The 14800-nt window shown below is 56.6% G+C and overlaps 1 pseudogene; it reads left to right on the forward strand.

Annotated features, from left to right (window-relative positions):
• The first annotated feature begins 942 nt into the window (after positions 1–942).
• On the forward strand, positions 943–11753 carry LOC119360857 (annotated as a pseudogene).
• The last annotated feature ends 3047 nt before the right edge of the window (positions 11754–14800 follow it).

A 14800-nucleotide genomic window follows, 5' to 3' on the forward strand; every position in this document is an offset into this window, starting at 1 on the left:
CCCGCCACCTTTTGACCAAGTCAAACGGGCTGGCCTTTTCACAGGATAGGGCCTCTGTTGGGCCGTGCCACGTGTCAACGGATCATAGGCGCCTTCAGTCCAATGAGTGGATGACATCTGTCCCAACGGTGAGCTGACACGTGTTTCGTCCAGCCAATGATGATTTTACACGTGGAAAATACCCATTGGTCAGGGCTATTAACGGGTTATCGGACCCAACACTGGACCCGATAGCTTAACGGTGAGCCGTTATAGTGGATGCCAGGTGTTGGTCACCCTTGACGAAAGCACTTCTATGACACGCGATTTATCATCATGGAAGTGGACACTTCCGTGATGATAATTTTGGTAATGTCATGGGACACTTCTATGACCACACAGGTATGACTATCTTGATTCTGTCATAAAATCGTCATGGATGTACATGCATGACAGAAAACGTGACCTACTGTGACAAACACGTCTCATCACGGAAGTGTATTTTTTTGTAGTGACCATGCCATCCAAGCGGCTGGTTTGCAACAGCTAGGGTAGGGCGTGGTCGCCACCGGCACCATCAGGAGCCGAGCGACACTGCGGTCTACATCATCATCACCTATTCCAAGCACCACCTCAAAGGCCATGGCGCGGGCCTAGCTGCTGCTGAGATTTCCACCGGTAGCCGATTAGATGGATGAGTGGCGAGCCACCATCCAAAGTCTAATTGGTTTCGCCAAGGCAGGAGGACCACAGTGAGCTGGTCTGCCATGGCCTCCCCAGGCAATGACAACGGCTCGTGCGGCTGGCCGCATGGAAGGGGCCACCCCCACGATGCAGTCCCCACCTCTGCAAGCAGCACGGGAGCCATGTGACCAAACTCCCGATGACGTCTCAATGGCCTCCTCCGACCCTTGAGCACATCAAGGCTAACGGCGAGCCTCAAAGGACAGGCAGAGGGAAGGCATGCACATCGTCATCGAGCGGCGCTGCGACAACCACTTCCATCTCAATGGGTGCAACGGCCACGATGTCAACGAGCCCATTCTCGGAGATGGCGGGTGCCTGCCTTTTGAGGTCGGGTGCCCTAGCTTCACCCATGAGCTACGGCAAGTCTGTTTGCCCTCCGCTCACATGTTCAAGCCAGAGAAACCTGAGAAGTATGATGGGAGACTGAACCCGGCAAAGTTCTTGAGAATCTAGACCATCGCTGTTCAGGCTGTCGGGGAAGAGATGAGAAGGTGTTTGCAACTACTTCCCTTTGGCACTCAAGTCAAATGTGAGGTCTTAGCTGATGCACCTGCCAGAGAACTCCATTTCGATCTGGGCTGACCTGTGCCATGAGTTCATTGGCGCCATCACTGGCGGCCATCAAGAACCAGGGCGTCCCAGCGACTTGAAGCTTCTCCAGCAGAAAGAGGGAGAGACTCTACGAAAGTATTTGCTGAGATTTGGTCGAGTCCACAGAAATATCCCAGATATCCACCTGGCAGCTATGATAACCGCCTTCCAATCAAATGTGTGCAATCACAGGATACGTTCCAAGATGAACGTTCGGTTGCCCAAGATTGTGAAGGAGCTATATAACTTGGTGGACAAGTGTGCTCAGGTGGAAGAGGGGAGGAAACTCCCTGGAGAGGAAGATTGCATCGACATCGACCCAGAGGATGATGACGAGTCCACTAGTCAGAAGAAGAAGAACAAGAAGTGCAACAAGAAGTGCAAGGATAAGGCAGTGATGACCGTTGAGAGATCAGGCATGCCTAGTACCGACAAGAAGGCTAAAGCCAAAGCACCTAGCAAGGGAGTTGCCGCGTGCTGACTACCGTGAGGCTGCGGCTGCCGAGAAGGCTGGGAAAGGTGATGGACCGTACAACAAGATTCATCAGAACAAGGTCCACGATCTTCAGGAGTTTCATCAGGTTGAGCAGCTCGTAAAGAAGCAGAGGGTTGAGTATGAGAAGCATGATAAGGAAACAGGTCATAACGATACTGGCGGAAAGGGCCTGGGCGGTGAAGCAAACTGCCCCGGCAAGGCATTTGGGAACCAAGGGAAACCTTCTAGGGGCCGAGAGAAGGAGGAATGCAACGATGAAAGTGATGGAGGGAATGAAGAGGAAACCAGCGAGCAGGAATACCAAAAGGCCAGTAACGCCATGTGAATTGACGGGGGTGCATATTTGCACTGCTTTCACCGCCAACTTAAACAGTGGGCACGTGAGGTCAATGCCATGGAGCTAGCGGCAAGGTCTCAAAAGTCGCTCAAATGGTCATGCTTCCCATCATGTTTGATGAAGAGCATCACCCTTACCACACCACTACGGTAGGGTGCTTGCCGTTGTTGGTTTCACCAACGATCCGCAACCTCAAAGTCACAAAGATGTTGGTTGATGGAGGGGTTGGGTTGAATCTGATTTCCGCACAAGTTCTCAGCAAGCTCCAGATAGCAGAGGAAGAGCTTAAGGCCACATGCACGTTTCAAGGAGTCAATCCCGGCAGTAGTCGTCGTAAGGGAAAGATCATGTTGCCTATGACATTTGGGGGAGAGTTAAATTACCGGGCTGAGAAGATTGTGTTTGATGTGGTCGACCTCCCCCTACCATACAATGGAATCCTTGGGTGCCCGGCCCTGGCCAAATTCATGGCGGCATCCTACTATGCCTACAACACCTTGAAGATGCCACGCCGATGGGCGTTATTTACATTGCGTCAGATAAGAAAGATCCGATGATATCCGTGGATAAGAACTACCGGGACGCAGTAGCCGCAGAGGCCGCTAAAGCCACAGTGCCCGCCAAGGAAAGCAAGGGAAAGAAGAAGGATAGTTGGGACGCTGGCAAGGAATCCGAGAAGCTTACCTCTATGGAGTGCCGCACCTATTGATCACATGCCTAAGAGTCCCAACAGCAAGAGGACCAAGGCTGCTGCACCCCATGTGAAAAAGGTCCCGGCAGGGCTGGCTGGTACTGATGGTACTTTTACTATCGGTGCCACCCTCGATGACAAATAGGAAAGCGCGCTTGTTGCCTTCCTGCGGGCGAATATCGATGTGTTTGCTTGGCAACCATCTGATATCCCTGGTGTTCCCAGGGAGGTAATCGAGCACCACCTTGCTGTCTACCCACATGCCCAACCCATCAAGCATAAGGTGCGGAAGCAGGCCTTGGAGCACCAGGAGTTCATTGCCGAGGAGATCAAGAAACTTGAGGCAGCTAGTTTGGTTAGAGGACTACTACATCCAACATGGTTAGCAAACCTAGTGGTTATGCGCAAGGCCAATGGGAAATGGAGGCTTTGCATAGACTTCATGGATTTGAATAAGGCATGCCCGAAGGACCCATTCTCCTCACCGCGCATTGATCAGATTTTGGATTCCACTTCCGGGTGTGATTTTCTCTCCTTTTCTAGATACATACTCCGGATACCATCAGATATTCATGTCCAAGGAAGACGAAGAGAAGACCTCCTTCATCACCCCATGTGGCATCACTACTGTAGGATGCTGCTAATGCGACACTACGATCAGAGACTCTTTCACAAAACTGTGTGTGATGCATTAATCGCAGATGGTGGTGTAAAAGAACCGTCAAAAAGGGTGCAAAATGTTTGCGATGACGGATGCATCAAACACGGTTCAAATTTTTGTTGTGTGTGCGATTCAGGGCATATGATTCAGTTCAATTAACTGTTTGCGATGAGGGTGAACAAAAGAAACGGGTTTCCAGATGAAGGCGTGTGCGATGCAGAGCATACAGGTCACTCGGATGAACTGTTTGCGATTGTTGAATTCATCGCTGTTGTGTTACCTAGTGTGTTGTGATATGCTCTGTCTGCAGAACATCTATGCTCTGTGTACAGAACAACAACATATATATACTTGTAACATGACATGATTGCAATACCAAATTAAACATCTAATTATGTTATGTAACAACACTACTGCGGGATGCTACTAACGCGACACTACAATCAGAGACCCTTCAATGAAACTGTGTGTGTCAGAGTAATGGGCCACGGGTAGGCTCACCCGAGTCCTTGGATTTATCAAGACTTTGGGCCAGCCCTGCCTTGCTGGACCCCGAGTTGAAGCTCCACCCTCTGGGGCCGGCTGGCTCTGCGGCCAGCTACCAGAGGGCAGCCGACCCAAGTCTACGGTGCTACGAGTGGCCGGCTCCTGGCGGCCGCCCTCCAGAGAGGGCGGCAACAGGTAGGCGGCCACCTCACGACTACGGTGCGGCTGAGTCCCCATCAAGAGTACAAGTCAAAGCATGGCTACGGTAAGGCGCGTCGCCTCCAACGCTCAGGACGGGCATGGCTACAGTGCTCCGTACAGACGGAGATCTCCGCACGACGGGGCACTGTGCCATGTCTCCCCTGACGTCGCTCTAGGAAGGCGAAACCCTGTTCCCCACGACGGCCTGTCGGTACGGCCTGCCAGAGGTGGGCCCTTCGGGCAGTGACCCCAAGGAAGACGACTGAAGCTCAACCAGGCAGATTCGAGAGGGGCCAGCCTCCAGCAGGCGGCCGTCCCTTGTCCCGAGGGGAGCACGCCATTAAGCTGATAAGACCAGGTGTGGCTACAGTGGCCTCCCACCAGGTGGCGGGACTGTAGCCACGCTAAGATGAACAAGCCCCCATCACTAACGACACGGCTACAGTAAGCAGCCACCAACCAGTCGGCGGGGCCCACCAGGCGGCGGGCCCTAGCAGTCGGCGGAGAAACCGGAGGCTGGAGACACTGATAGTCGGGCCCAGCAGCTGGCCAGATTACCATTGTACCCCTAGGGGGTAGGCCTATATAAACCCCCCAGGCCACCCATGCAAAGGGTTCCCACTCCATTAGAACTAGCCACCCCCCTAGAGCAGGAAGAGAGCTAGCCTTGCCTCCTTCTGCCTCTAGCACACAGCTCAAGGAGCACCATTGTATCACTTGTGCCATAGTGATCATGCGGAGACCCCGCGGAGCAGGACTAGGGGTGTTATCTCCTAGGAGAGCCCCGAACCTGGGTAAAGTACGCCGGCGTTCATGTCTACGCCTTATCCCATTTCCAGGCACCGGCGACGTTCTACTTGCTCCCACCATGATAAGCCATCCATTGGCATATGTCGCACCCAACCCGCGACATTTGGCGCCCACCGTGGGGAGAGGTGCACCATCTCCCGGAGATCTGCTCTGGATGGGAACCCTGTTCCTTCCTGGCGAGCGAAGCCAGCCAAGCACGCCTGACGATGTCAGCCTCGATGCGCTGCACGACGTGGAGATCGCCTGCACGGCGAGCTGCCTCGCTGACCTTGTCGGCGAGATCGACCTCTCCAACGAGCCGGCCTCTGATGCGGGCACATGCTGCCCTGAGAGCCACCTTGTCAGCCTCCTCGACTAGCTCCATGTCATTAGCGAGCCCGCTGTGGACCTGGAGTCCGTCGGCTCGACCGATCCAATGATCGTCGACTCCAACACGGCGTCGCTCGACACGTTCCCCACCAACATGGTGGTCTACGACGAGCCGCCTCCTCGCGAGTACAGCGGCGGGAGCGCCGTTATGGAGGTACTCGTCATCAACAGTGAGGATCACTTGGACGGGCGTGCTCAAGATCCCCTTGACGCCACTCTGCGCGACCTCATGGCGCCCATTCCCGAGGGCGCGGATGCTAAGGTGCTGGAGGCACGCCGCCTCTAGCTTGTCAAAAATGCTGGCTGCCTGGCCAGCATGCGTCGGCTGTCGGACGCCTATCGGCGCGAGATGGACCGGGCCGTAGGCGGCACGCCGGCTCCTGACAGGCCTTGCCACCTCGGCACAGTTCGGCAGCGTGGCGCGACCATCACCAGCATGTTCGGGGCGAAATGCCCCGTCTACGCCACGCATGCAGAGAACATCTGGGCCGCACAGGCGGTAACGGATGAACTGAACAAATACATCGGTGACGAGCTCCACCACATGACGGAGCGAGTCCAGCAGTTCCTTGACGCGGCTGCCGCGCAGCACGAGGCCGCCTGCCGCGCTGAAGTCCCAGCCCGACGAAACAACGAGCCGCCCCCACGCCAAGATGATGGGGCGACCTCCCGGACGCCGACTGGTGGCGCCCGCAGAGGAAAGGGCAACGAGCCGGCTGCCAGCCGCAGCCGGACATGCCTCTCCATCGAGCGGGATGAGGACAGCCGCCCTCGTGCAGTAGAGCGGCGAGGCGACCTGCCGCCTCCCCCGCCTCATGGAGCGAGGTACCCCACTCCGCCTCCTGTCACGCATCCGACACTCGGCGACCGCCTTGGCCGTCGAGAGGAAGTCGGAGAGAATGATGCTCGCCATCGGATCGATTGTCTCAACCGATCCCTGGCGCTTGAAGAAGAAGATGCGCTGGGCCCGCCCTGTTTCGGCCCCGAATCCGAGATGAGCCCTTCCCCAAGGGGTTCACCCTCCCGCGAGACACGCACAAATACATCGGATCCGTGAAGCCGGAGGATTGGCTGGTCGACTACTCCACGGCCGTCAGTATAGCAAACGGCAACAAGCGCGTTGCCGTGAAGTACGTCCCGCTCATGCTTCAAGGAACTGCCTGGACATGGATCAACAACCTGAAGCCCCGTAGCATCAACAGTTGGGTTCATTTCACTGAGGTCTTCATCCGCAACTTCACCAGCACCTACAAGCGGGCTCCCAAGCCCCGACAGCTCTCCTTGTGCGTCCAAGGGCCCACGGAGTCAACTCGCGACTACCTCACGCGCTCGACCGAGCTGCGCAATTCCTGCGAAGGCGTGCACGAGGTGCAGGCGATCGAGTAATTCACTGTCGGGTGCCGAGAGGGCACCCTCCTCAAGCATCGACTCCTCTGCGACGAGCTCGAGACCCTCGATGAGCTGCTGGTCATCGCCGACAAGCACGCCACGGCCGACTCCTCCATGAAGGCGGAAATCCTGGTTGATGCGTCTAGCAAGGTGGCACCTCAGGCCCCTCGGACTCCGGCTGGTGACACCAGTCGGCGCCAGGAACCAGGTGATAATAAGCGGAAGGCCATCCAGCCGGCTTCCACCAGCTGGCAGGTGGCGACGGTCGAGGATCAGCAGCTAGAAGGGCAGCCGGCCCCCAAGCGGTAGAAGGGCGGCAAGTCCAATTGGTTGCCTGCCTTCTCTTACGAGCAGACCATGGATGCACCCTGCAAGTTCCATAGCGGCGTGAAGCCATCCAACCACACCACTTGGAAGTGTCACTGGCTCACCAGAATTGCCAAGGGAGATGGAATCCTGCCTCCTCCGCCTACCGGACCGCCGCCTCTTCAGCCCCAGCAGCCGGCGGCCCGACCAGTCAGCGCCATCCAAGATGAGTACCCAGAGGAACATGGAGCTTATGTTGTGTTCACCAGCGTGGCCGATGACAGACGCAACAGGCGGCAACAACAAGAAGAAGTGCAAGCAGTGGCCTCCAACACTCCAGAGTTCATGCATTGGTCCGAGAGGCCCATCAGTTGGAGCAGGGCCGACCACCCGGAAGTGATGCCTTCCCCTGGTTCATATGCCCTGGTCCTAGAAGCGACCCTTGCAACGGAGAGGCGAGCAGCCCGTTTCTCTAGAGTCTTGATAGATGGCGGCAGCAGCATCAATATCCTGTACCGTGACACGATGGAGAAGTTGGGAATCAAGGAAAGGCAGCTCGCCCCCAGTCGCACTATGTTCCATGGCATAGTCCCTGGCCTTTCCTGCTCACCAATCGACAAGACTTAGATTGATGTCCTCTTCGGAGACAAGAATCACTTCCGCCGAGAGACAATTTGGTTTGAAGTGGTGGACCTTGAGAGCCCCTACCATGCATTGCTAGGCCGGCCTGCTCTGGACAAATTCATGGAAGTCCCCCACTACGCCTACCTCAAGATGAATATGCCGAGTACCAAGGGGATCCTGACAATAGTCGGAGACTACAAGAAGTCGATCGCTTGCGCCGCAGATAGTAGCCGGCTGGCCGAGTCCCTCGTGATTGCAGCCGAGAAGTGGCTCCTTGACTGGGTGGTGGCATTGGTAGGCAAGAAGCCGGAAATGTCACCCACCCCCAGGAGTCGGAGGTTGAGGGCTCGTTCAAGCCGGCCAAGGAAACATAAAAAATACCCTTGGACCCGGAGCACCGAGAGAGGCACGTTGTCGTAGGCACAGGCCTTGACAGCAAATAGGAAAGCGAGCTCGTCGATTTCCTCCGTGAGAATCGGGACATCTTTGCATGGTCTCCCAAAGACATGCCGGGTGTTCCAATGGATTTCACCGAGCACAAGCTACATGTCCGACCTAACGTCAAGCCGGTCAGGCAGCCTTTGCACCACCTGTCAGAAGAGAATAGAAGAGTTGTCAGAGAAGAGATAGCCCGGCTTCTAGCAGCCGGATTCATCATGGAAGTATTCTTTCCAGAGTGGCTGGCCAACCCAGTCCTAGTGTTGAAGAAAAACAAGCAGTTGTGCATGTGCATTGACTACACCAGCCTCAACAAAGCCTTCCCCAAAGATCCCTTCGCCCTGCCAAGGATTGATCAAGTGATAGACTCCACAGCCGGATGCGAGCTGTTGAGTTTCTTGGATGCATACTCTGGGTATCACCAGATGAAGCTGAACCTGGCTGACAGGCTGAAGACCGCCTTCATCATGCCATTTGGAGCCTTCTGCTCCCTGACCATGACGTTCGGCTTGAGAAACGCCGGCGCCACGTTTCAGCATTGCATGCAGAAGTGCCTCCTCAAGCAACTCGGCAGAAATGCCCATGTATATGTGGATGATGTGGTGGTGAAGACAGAGAAGCGTGGCACACTGCTAGAGGACCTCAAGGAGACCTTTGAGAACCTGCGGCGATTCCAAATCAAGCTCAACCCGAAGAAATGTGTCTTTGGAGTGCCAGTTGGCCAGCTTCTTGGTTTCCTGGTCTTAGAGCACGGCATAGAGTGCAATCCCGCGAAGATCAAGGGAATTGAGATGATGAAAGTGCCCACCCGACTGCTGGACGTGTAGAAATTCACCGGCTACCTGGCGTCAGTCAGCCGTTTCATCAGTCGGCTGGGCGAGAAGGCTCTTCCCCTGTACCAACTCATGAAGAAGACCACTTTTTTTGAGTGGAACGACAAGGCGGACGAAGCATTTCTCCATCTCAAGAAGATGTTGGCAACCCCGCCTGTCCTGGCGGCTCCGACTGAGAAGGAGCCCATGCTCCTCTACATTACAGCCACCAGTCGGGTTGTCAGCATAGTCATGGTAGTAGAGCGCAAGTAGAAGAACAAAGCATTGCCGGTCCAAAGACCGGTGTATTACTTGAGCGAAGTATTGTCCGCCTCCAAGCAAAACTACCCCCACTACCAGAAGATGTGTTACGGTGTGCATTTTGCTACCAAGAAGCTAAAGCCTTACTTTCAAGAGCACCCAATAAATGTCGTCTGCACAGCCCCGCTTGCTAAGATCATTGGAAGCCTGGATGCTTCTGGTCGACTGGCCAAGTGGGTTATTGATCTGGCCCCTTACACCATCGACTACCAGCCTCGCACCGCCATCAAATCACAAGTGCTGGCCGACTTCCTCGTCGATTGGGCCGAGACCCAATATTTGCCGCCTGCACCAGACTCCACCCATTGGCGGATGTATTTTGATGGTTCAAGAATGTGCACTGGTCTGGGAGCTCGCGTCGTCCTCACCTCTCCCAAGGGCGACAAGCTCAAATACGTGTTGCAAGTCCACTTCGCCGCCTCCAACAATGTAGCAGAATATGAGGCACTCATACACGGGCTCCGACTTGCCAAGGAACTCAGCATTCGCCGGATCCTGTGCTATGGTGACTCCGACTTGCTGGTCCAACAGTCATCAGATGACTGGGACGCCAAGGATGCAAACATGGCAAGCTACCGCTTCCTCGTGCAGCAACCAGCAGATACTTTGATGGGTGCGAGTTCCTTTACGTGCCAAGAAATAACAACGAGCAAGCACATGCCCTGGCACGGATTGGCTCCACCCGACAAGCAATACCAGCCGGTGTCGCCTTACGCCGCCTTCTGAAGCCGTCTGTCAAGCCATCTCCTGATTCAGACTCCATCTTTGTGCCGGCCCCCCCCGAAGCAGTCGGATCCGACTTGGCGACCCCATAGGCCGGCACGGGGATTTCGACAGGTGGCCCGGGGACTGCTACAGCCACGCCCGGCCCAGGGACTTCAGAACCCGGCCCCGGGACTTCAGCAGTCGGCCCGGGGACTTCTTCAACACAGCACGTGGAAGCAGCTGCCAACCCACCGCCTCCTGGCCCAACCGCCCTCATACAAGTTGCAGTAGTCGCAGTCGAAGAAATTGTGGCACCCTCATGGGCTCAGCCGATTCTCAATTTCTTGGTGAATAAAGAGCTGCCAACCGATGAAATCTCAGCCCGACAAGTGCAGAGGCGAGCTGCAGCTTACACCATAGTCAACGGAGAGCTGGTGCGACAAAGTGTCACAGGAGTTTATCAGCATTGCGTGGAGTCGGACCAAGGCCAAGCAATACTCAGAGATATCCACCAGGGCAAGTGCGGCCACCACGTGGCTTCAAGATCACTCGTGGCCAAAGCTTTCCTCCACGGGTTCTTCTGGCCGACTGCCCTGGAAGAGGCCAAAGAGCTAGTTCAGAAATGTCAAGGATGTCAGAGGTTCCGCTCCAAGCCACACCTACCGGCTTCTGCACTCAAGACCATTCCCATAGCCTGGCCCTTTGCTATTTGGGGTCTTGATATGGTAGGGCCATTCAAGATGGCCCGTGGTGGCATGACTCACTTGCTTGTTGCTGTGGACAAGTTAACTAAGTATATAGAGGCAAAACCAATCAGGAAGCTGAATGGGCCGACTGCCATGACCTTCATCGCCAACATCACCACGCGATACGGCATCCCACACAGCATCACCGACAACGGCACCAACTTCGCCAAAGGAGCCTTGGCTCGTTTCTGTGCAACAAGGGCATCCGCCTAGACTTATCGTCCGTTGCCCACCCACAGTCAAATGGCCAAGTGGAGCGTGCAAACGTCCTCATTTTGTCCGACCTCAAGCCCCGACTGGTCAAGCCTCTGGAGCAGTCGGCCGGCTGCTGGCTTGACGAGCTGCCGGCCGTCCTCTGGAGCCTGCGCACAACTCCAAACAAGTCAACAGGCTTCACGCCCTTCTTCCTCGTCTACGGTGCCGAAGCCGCCATCCCGACAGATATTGAGTTCGACTCCCCAAGAGTCACCATGTACACCGAGGCGGATGCCAAGGAAGCACGATAAGACAACGTCGACTTGCTGGAGGAAGGCCGGATGTTGGCACTCAGCCTGTCGGCCATCTACCAGCAGAGTCTACGCTGATACTACAACCATAAGGTGAAGCCGAGATCCTTCCTGGAGGGAGACCTTGTGCTCCGGCTAATCCAGCAAACAGCCAGATAGCACAAGCTCTCGGCACCTTGGGAAGGCCCTTCCATCATCAGTAAGGTGTTGGGTAATGATGCCTACTATCTGATCGATGCCCAGAAGCCCAGAGCGCGCAAGAGGGACGATTCAGGCAAAGAGACGGAGAGGCCATGGAACGCAAACCTCCTCCGAAGGTTTTACAGTTGAAAGCAGTATGTATCAAGCTACCTTTTGTACTATGTATAAAGACTCCGGGTCCCCCGAGAAGAGCTTGGGGACTGCCCTCTTTTATCTATATGATAAGAATTATGCCACGAGTATGTATAGTTTTTTCCGCCTGGCACTGGTTTCGACCAGTCAGCCCGGAGGCACGCCGCCTTCTGCTATATGCCACCTCCCGCGGCCAGACAAGTAGTGTGCTGGCACCAGACACTTCCCTTGCCAGAAGTCGCAGCTCGTAGAGCGACTGTATGGGAGGCGGGGGTCCCAAACTGGTGCTCACACAAAAATTGACTAAGGACAAAATGCATATAGCAGAGGCCGACATCTCACCTTTTTTGACTGGCTGTAGAGCAGCCGGCCAGCCGACTCCTACCTTTCATTGCCAACACCCCGAATGGCTAAGTACTAGCCCTCCTCCAAATGACTAAGTACTCAACCTAGCCGCAGTCCGCAGAGCGGCTGTTTGGCTGGCAAGAGGATAGCCAAGGGAGGGCGGCAAAGGAAAAACCAAGGAGTAAAAAGTAAGGAAAGATGGAAGTCGGCAAAGCAAAGCATAAGCAATGATAAATATTTCCATGGATAAAGGCCTCTGGCCAGCATTCAAACAAAGTATGATATACACCCCGAGGGTGGAATTGCGCGAATCTAACAAAATATTCAAAACAGCAAGCAGAAAACAGATAAACCCTAAGGAGAAGCAGAAGACTCCGGCTAGGCGGTGCCGGTTGGCGCAACAGAAGGCTCCGGGGGGCGGCGCCGCCTGGTGCAGCAGAAGGATCCGGCTAGACGGTGCCGGATGGTGTGGCCAAGGACTCTGGCTGGACGCTGGAGTCGGCTGCACCACCTGGCGCAGCAGGCGGCTCCATCTGGATGGAGGAGCCACCAGTAGTAGGCGGGGCGTTGGAGTGCTGGAGGATGGAGTCGATGGCGTCCGTCAGAGGAACGGGCGGCGGGTCCGCCCCCACTTGGACGCCTCCAGTAGCGGGCGGCACCTCGGTGCATGGCTTGTTGCTTGAGGCCCGGTCAGGCTAGGGCTGACCGTCCGCCCCGACCTCCGGCATGTCGACGTCAGTCTCCTCGTCTTCCTCCTCCTCCTCCTCTCCTTCTTCCTCCCCGTCTTCCCCTTCGTCGCTGGAGTCGATGACTTCAGCAGAATCTTTGTTGTCCTCTGGGTTTAACCCAAGACACTCGTGCAGAGCTTCGCCGCCTTCCTCGACCACCTCCGGTACAAAGACACTGGTGTCGGTGAAGTCGGCGATCGCCGCCGCCCTGTTGACAAGCTCAGCTTCCACTACTGCCAGCTCCTCCTGCGCCTCCAGTCGGAACGTGGCCAACTGGGCTAGATCTAGCCCAGGGTACCACGCCTTGACGAATTCCAAGGCCCGGCGTGCCCCTGCCCAGGCTGCTGAGCCCTTCCAGGCTTCCAAGCGGCCGACCGCCACCTCCAGCCAGTCGGCAGTCCGACTTGGGGTGCACGGAGCCGGCAAGCCTGGCTAGAGGGCGGAGACCGCCTGGGCTCCGATGCGCTAGAGGCGGCGTAGCACGCGGTGAGCAGGCCAAAGCCGGGCCTGAATGCTGAGGACCTGTTCGCCAAGAGTCTACAGGGCATCAGCGGCGATCTGTGCACCCTCCGCCCTTCGCTCCTTGCACTGGGCCTCGATCATTTGGATCGCATCTACAGAATGGTCCGGGAAGATGTCTGTCCGGGCGGAAGAAGAAAAAGGCCAAGACTAAAACCAAGGGCCGATACCTCAAAGCAAGAAACCAAGGGAGCGAGGCTTACCATCGACCAAGTCTTCAATGCTGCTGAAGCAGGCCGTCACCTGGGCCTCCTTGTCGGCCTAGGCGGAGCGCTCGATCTCAAAATCGGCGAGGAGGCTAGTCTCCGCCGTCTCCGCCTTTAGCTGGGTCGCCTAGAGGGTTTCCGCGTGTTCGGCAAGTTGGGCGACTAGGCGGTCCTGCTCCTCCGCCAACTTGCTGCACTCTGCCTCCTTGCCACGCTAGGCGGTCTTGGCATCGCCCAGCTGCTGCTGCAGGGTGGCATTAGCCTCTGAAGAAAGAAAGAGAAGAAGAAGGCATCAGTCAAGCAGACAAGACAAAGGAAAGAAACAACCAAGGAGATTCGGCCCGACTGCTCAGCAGTCGGCCCGAACCTCGGGGACTACAGCCCGCGGGCGCGCCGGCGCGCCCCCGAGGAAAAGAAGTAGTTGACAAGGAAAAAGACAACTGAGGAGATTCGGCCCGACTGCTCAGCAGTCGGCCCGAACCTCGGGGACTACATCCCGCGGCTGCGCCAGCGTGCCCCCGCGAAGAAAGAAGACAGAAACTTACGCCGGCTTTCGGCCAGATCGGCTGTCTGCGCCTCTAGCTCCCGAACCTTGGAGTTGTAGGCGGTCGCCCGGAGATTCTGATAGTCCTGCAGGATAGGCATCAGATGAAATCAGCAGTCGACAATTGCAAGATAAAGTTCCGACCCTCAGCAGCCGGCCCGGAACTTGGGGACTACAGCGAGTGGGTGCGCTTGCGCGCCCCCACGAGAGAAGCAAAAAAGATCATCCGAAGAAGAAACCAAAAGATAACTTACCTGGATGGCGGTGCGCGATTCCAAGTAGGCCTCGTTGCAATACTTGAGCGCCTCCACCTCTGCCCGGAGCTTGGCCTCGACGTCATGAGACGCCTGGTTCAGGGCGCCAGTCCTGCCCCCGTGTATCCAACCCACGGGCGTGGCGCTGGTCACCTCGGTATCAGGGGCCGACGAGCTTGCGGCGCCGACCTCCTACGGCCGCGGTGCTGAGGCCGCCTTCTCCAAAAGACGGTGCGTGGGTAGGCGGACCGTAGGGATTAGGACCGTCACCACTGTATTGTCAACTGGCGGCACCGGCGGCGCCACTGGCTGCTTGTCCCGCGGCTTGCTGGCTGGCGGAGGCGGTGGGGGCGGGGGCGGCGGCACGAAGACGTCCGACATAGCTACGTCGCTGCTCCCCTGCTCTCGGATCAGGAAGTTGTCGCCGGCTCCTCCGGCCGTTGCCTCGAATTCAGGCAGAGGCGGCGTGGTGTTCAGAGGCGCCACGAGCAGCGGCTCTTGGCGGCGTGCGGCCTCCGCGAGCCACTTCTTCTCCGCGGCCTGGGCTTCCGCCTGCGCCAGCGCCCTCTCAGCAGACACGGCGGACAAGGCCGCCTGCTCCTTGGCCAGGCGGTCGACCTCTTCTTCACGCGCCTCCCGCGTGTTCCGCTCTGTCG

This window comes from Triticum dicoccoides, chromosome 2B (genome assembly GCF_002162155.2).
Source record: "Triticum dicoccoides isolate Atlit2015 ecotype Zavitan chromosome 2B, WEW_v2.0, whole genome shotgun sequence".
Classification (NCBI taxonomy): domain Eukaryota; kingdom Viridiplantae; phylum Streptophyta; class Magnoliopsida; order Poales; family Poaceae; genus Triticum; species Triticum dicoccoides.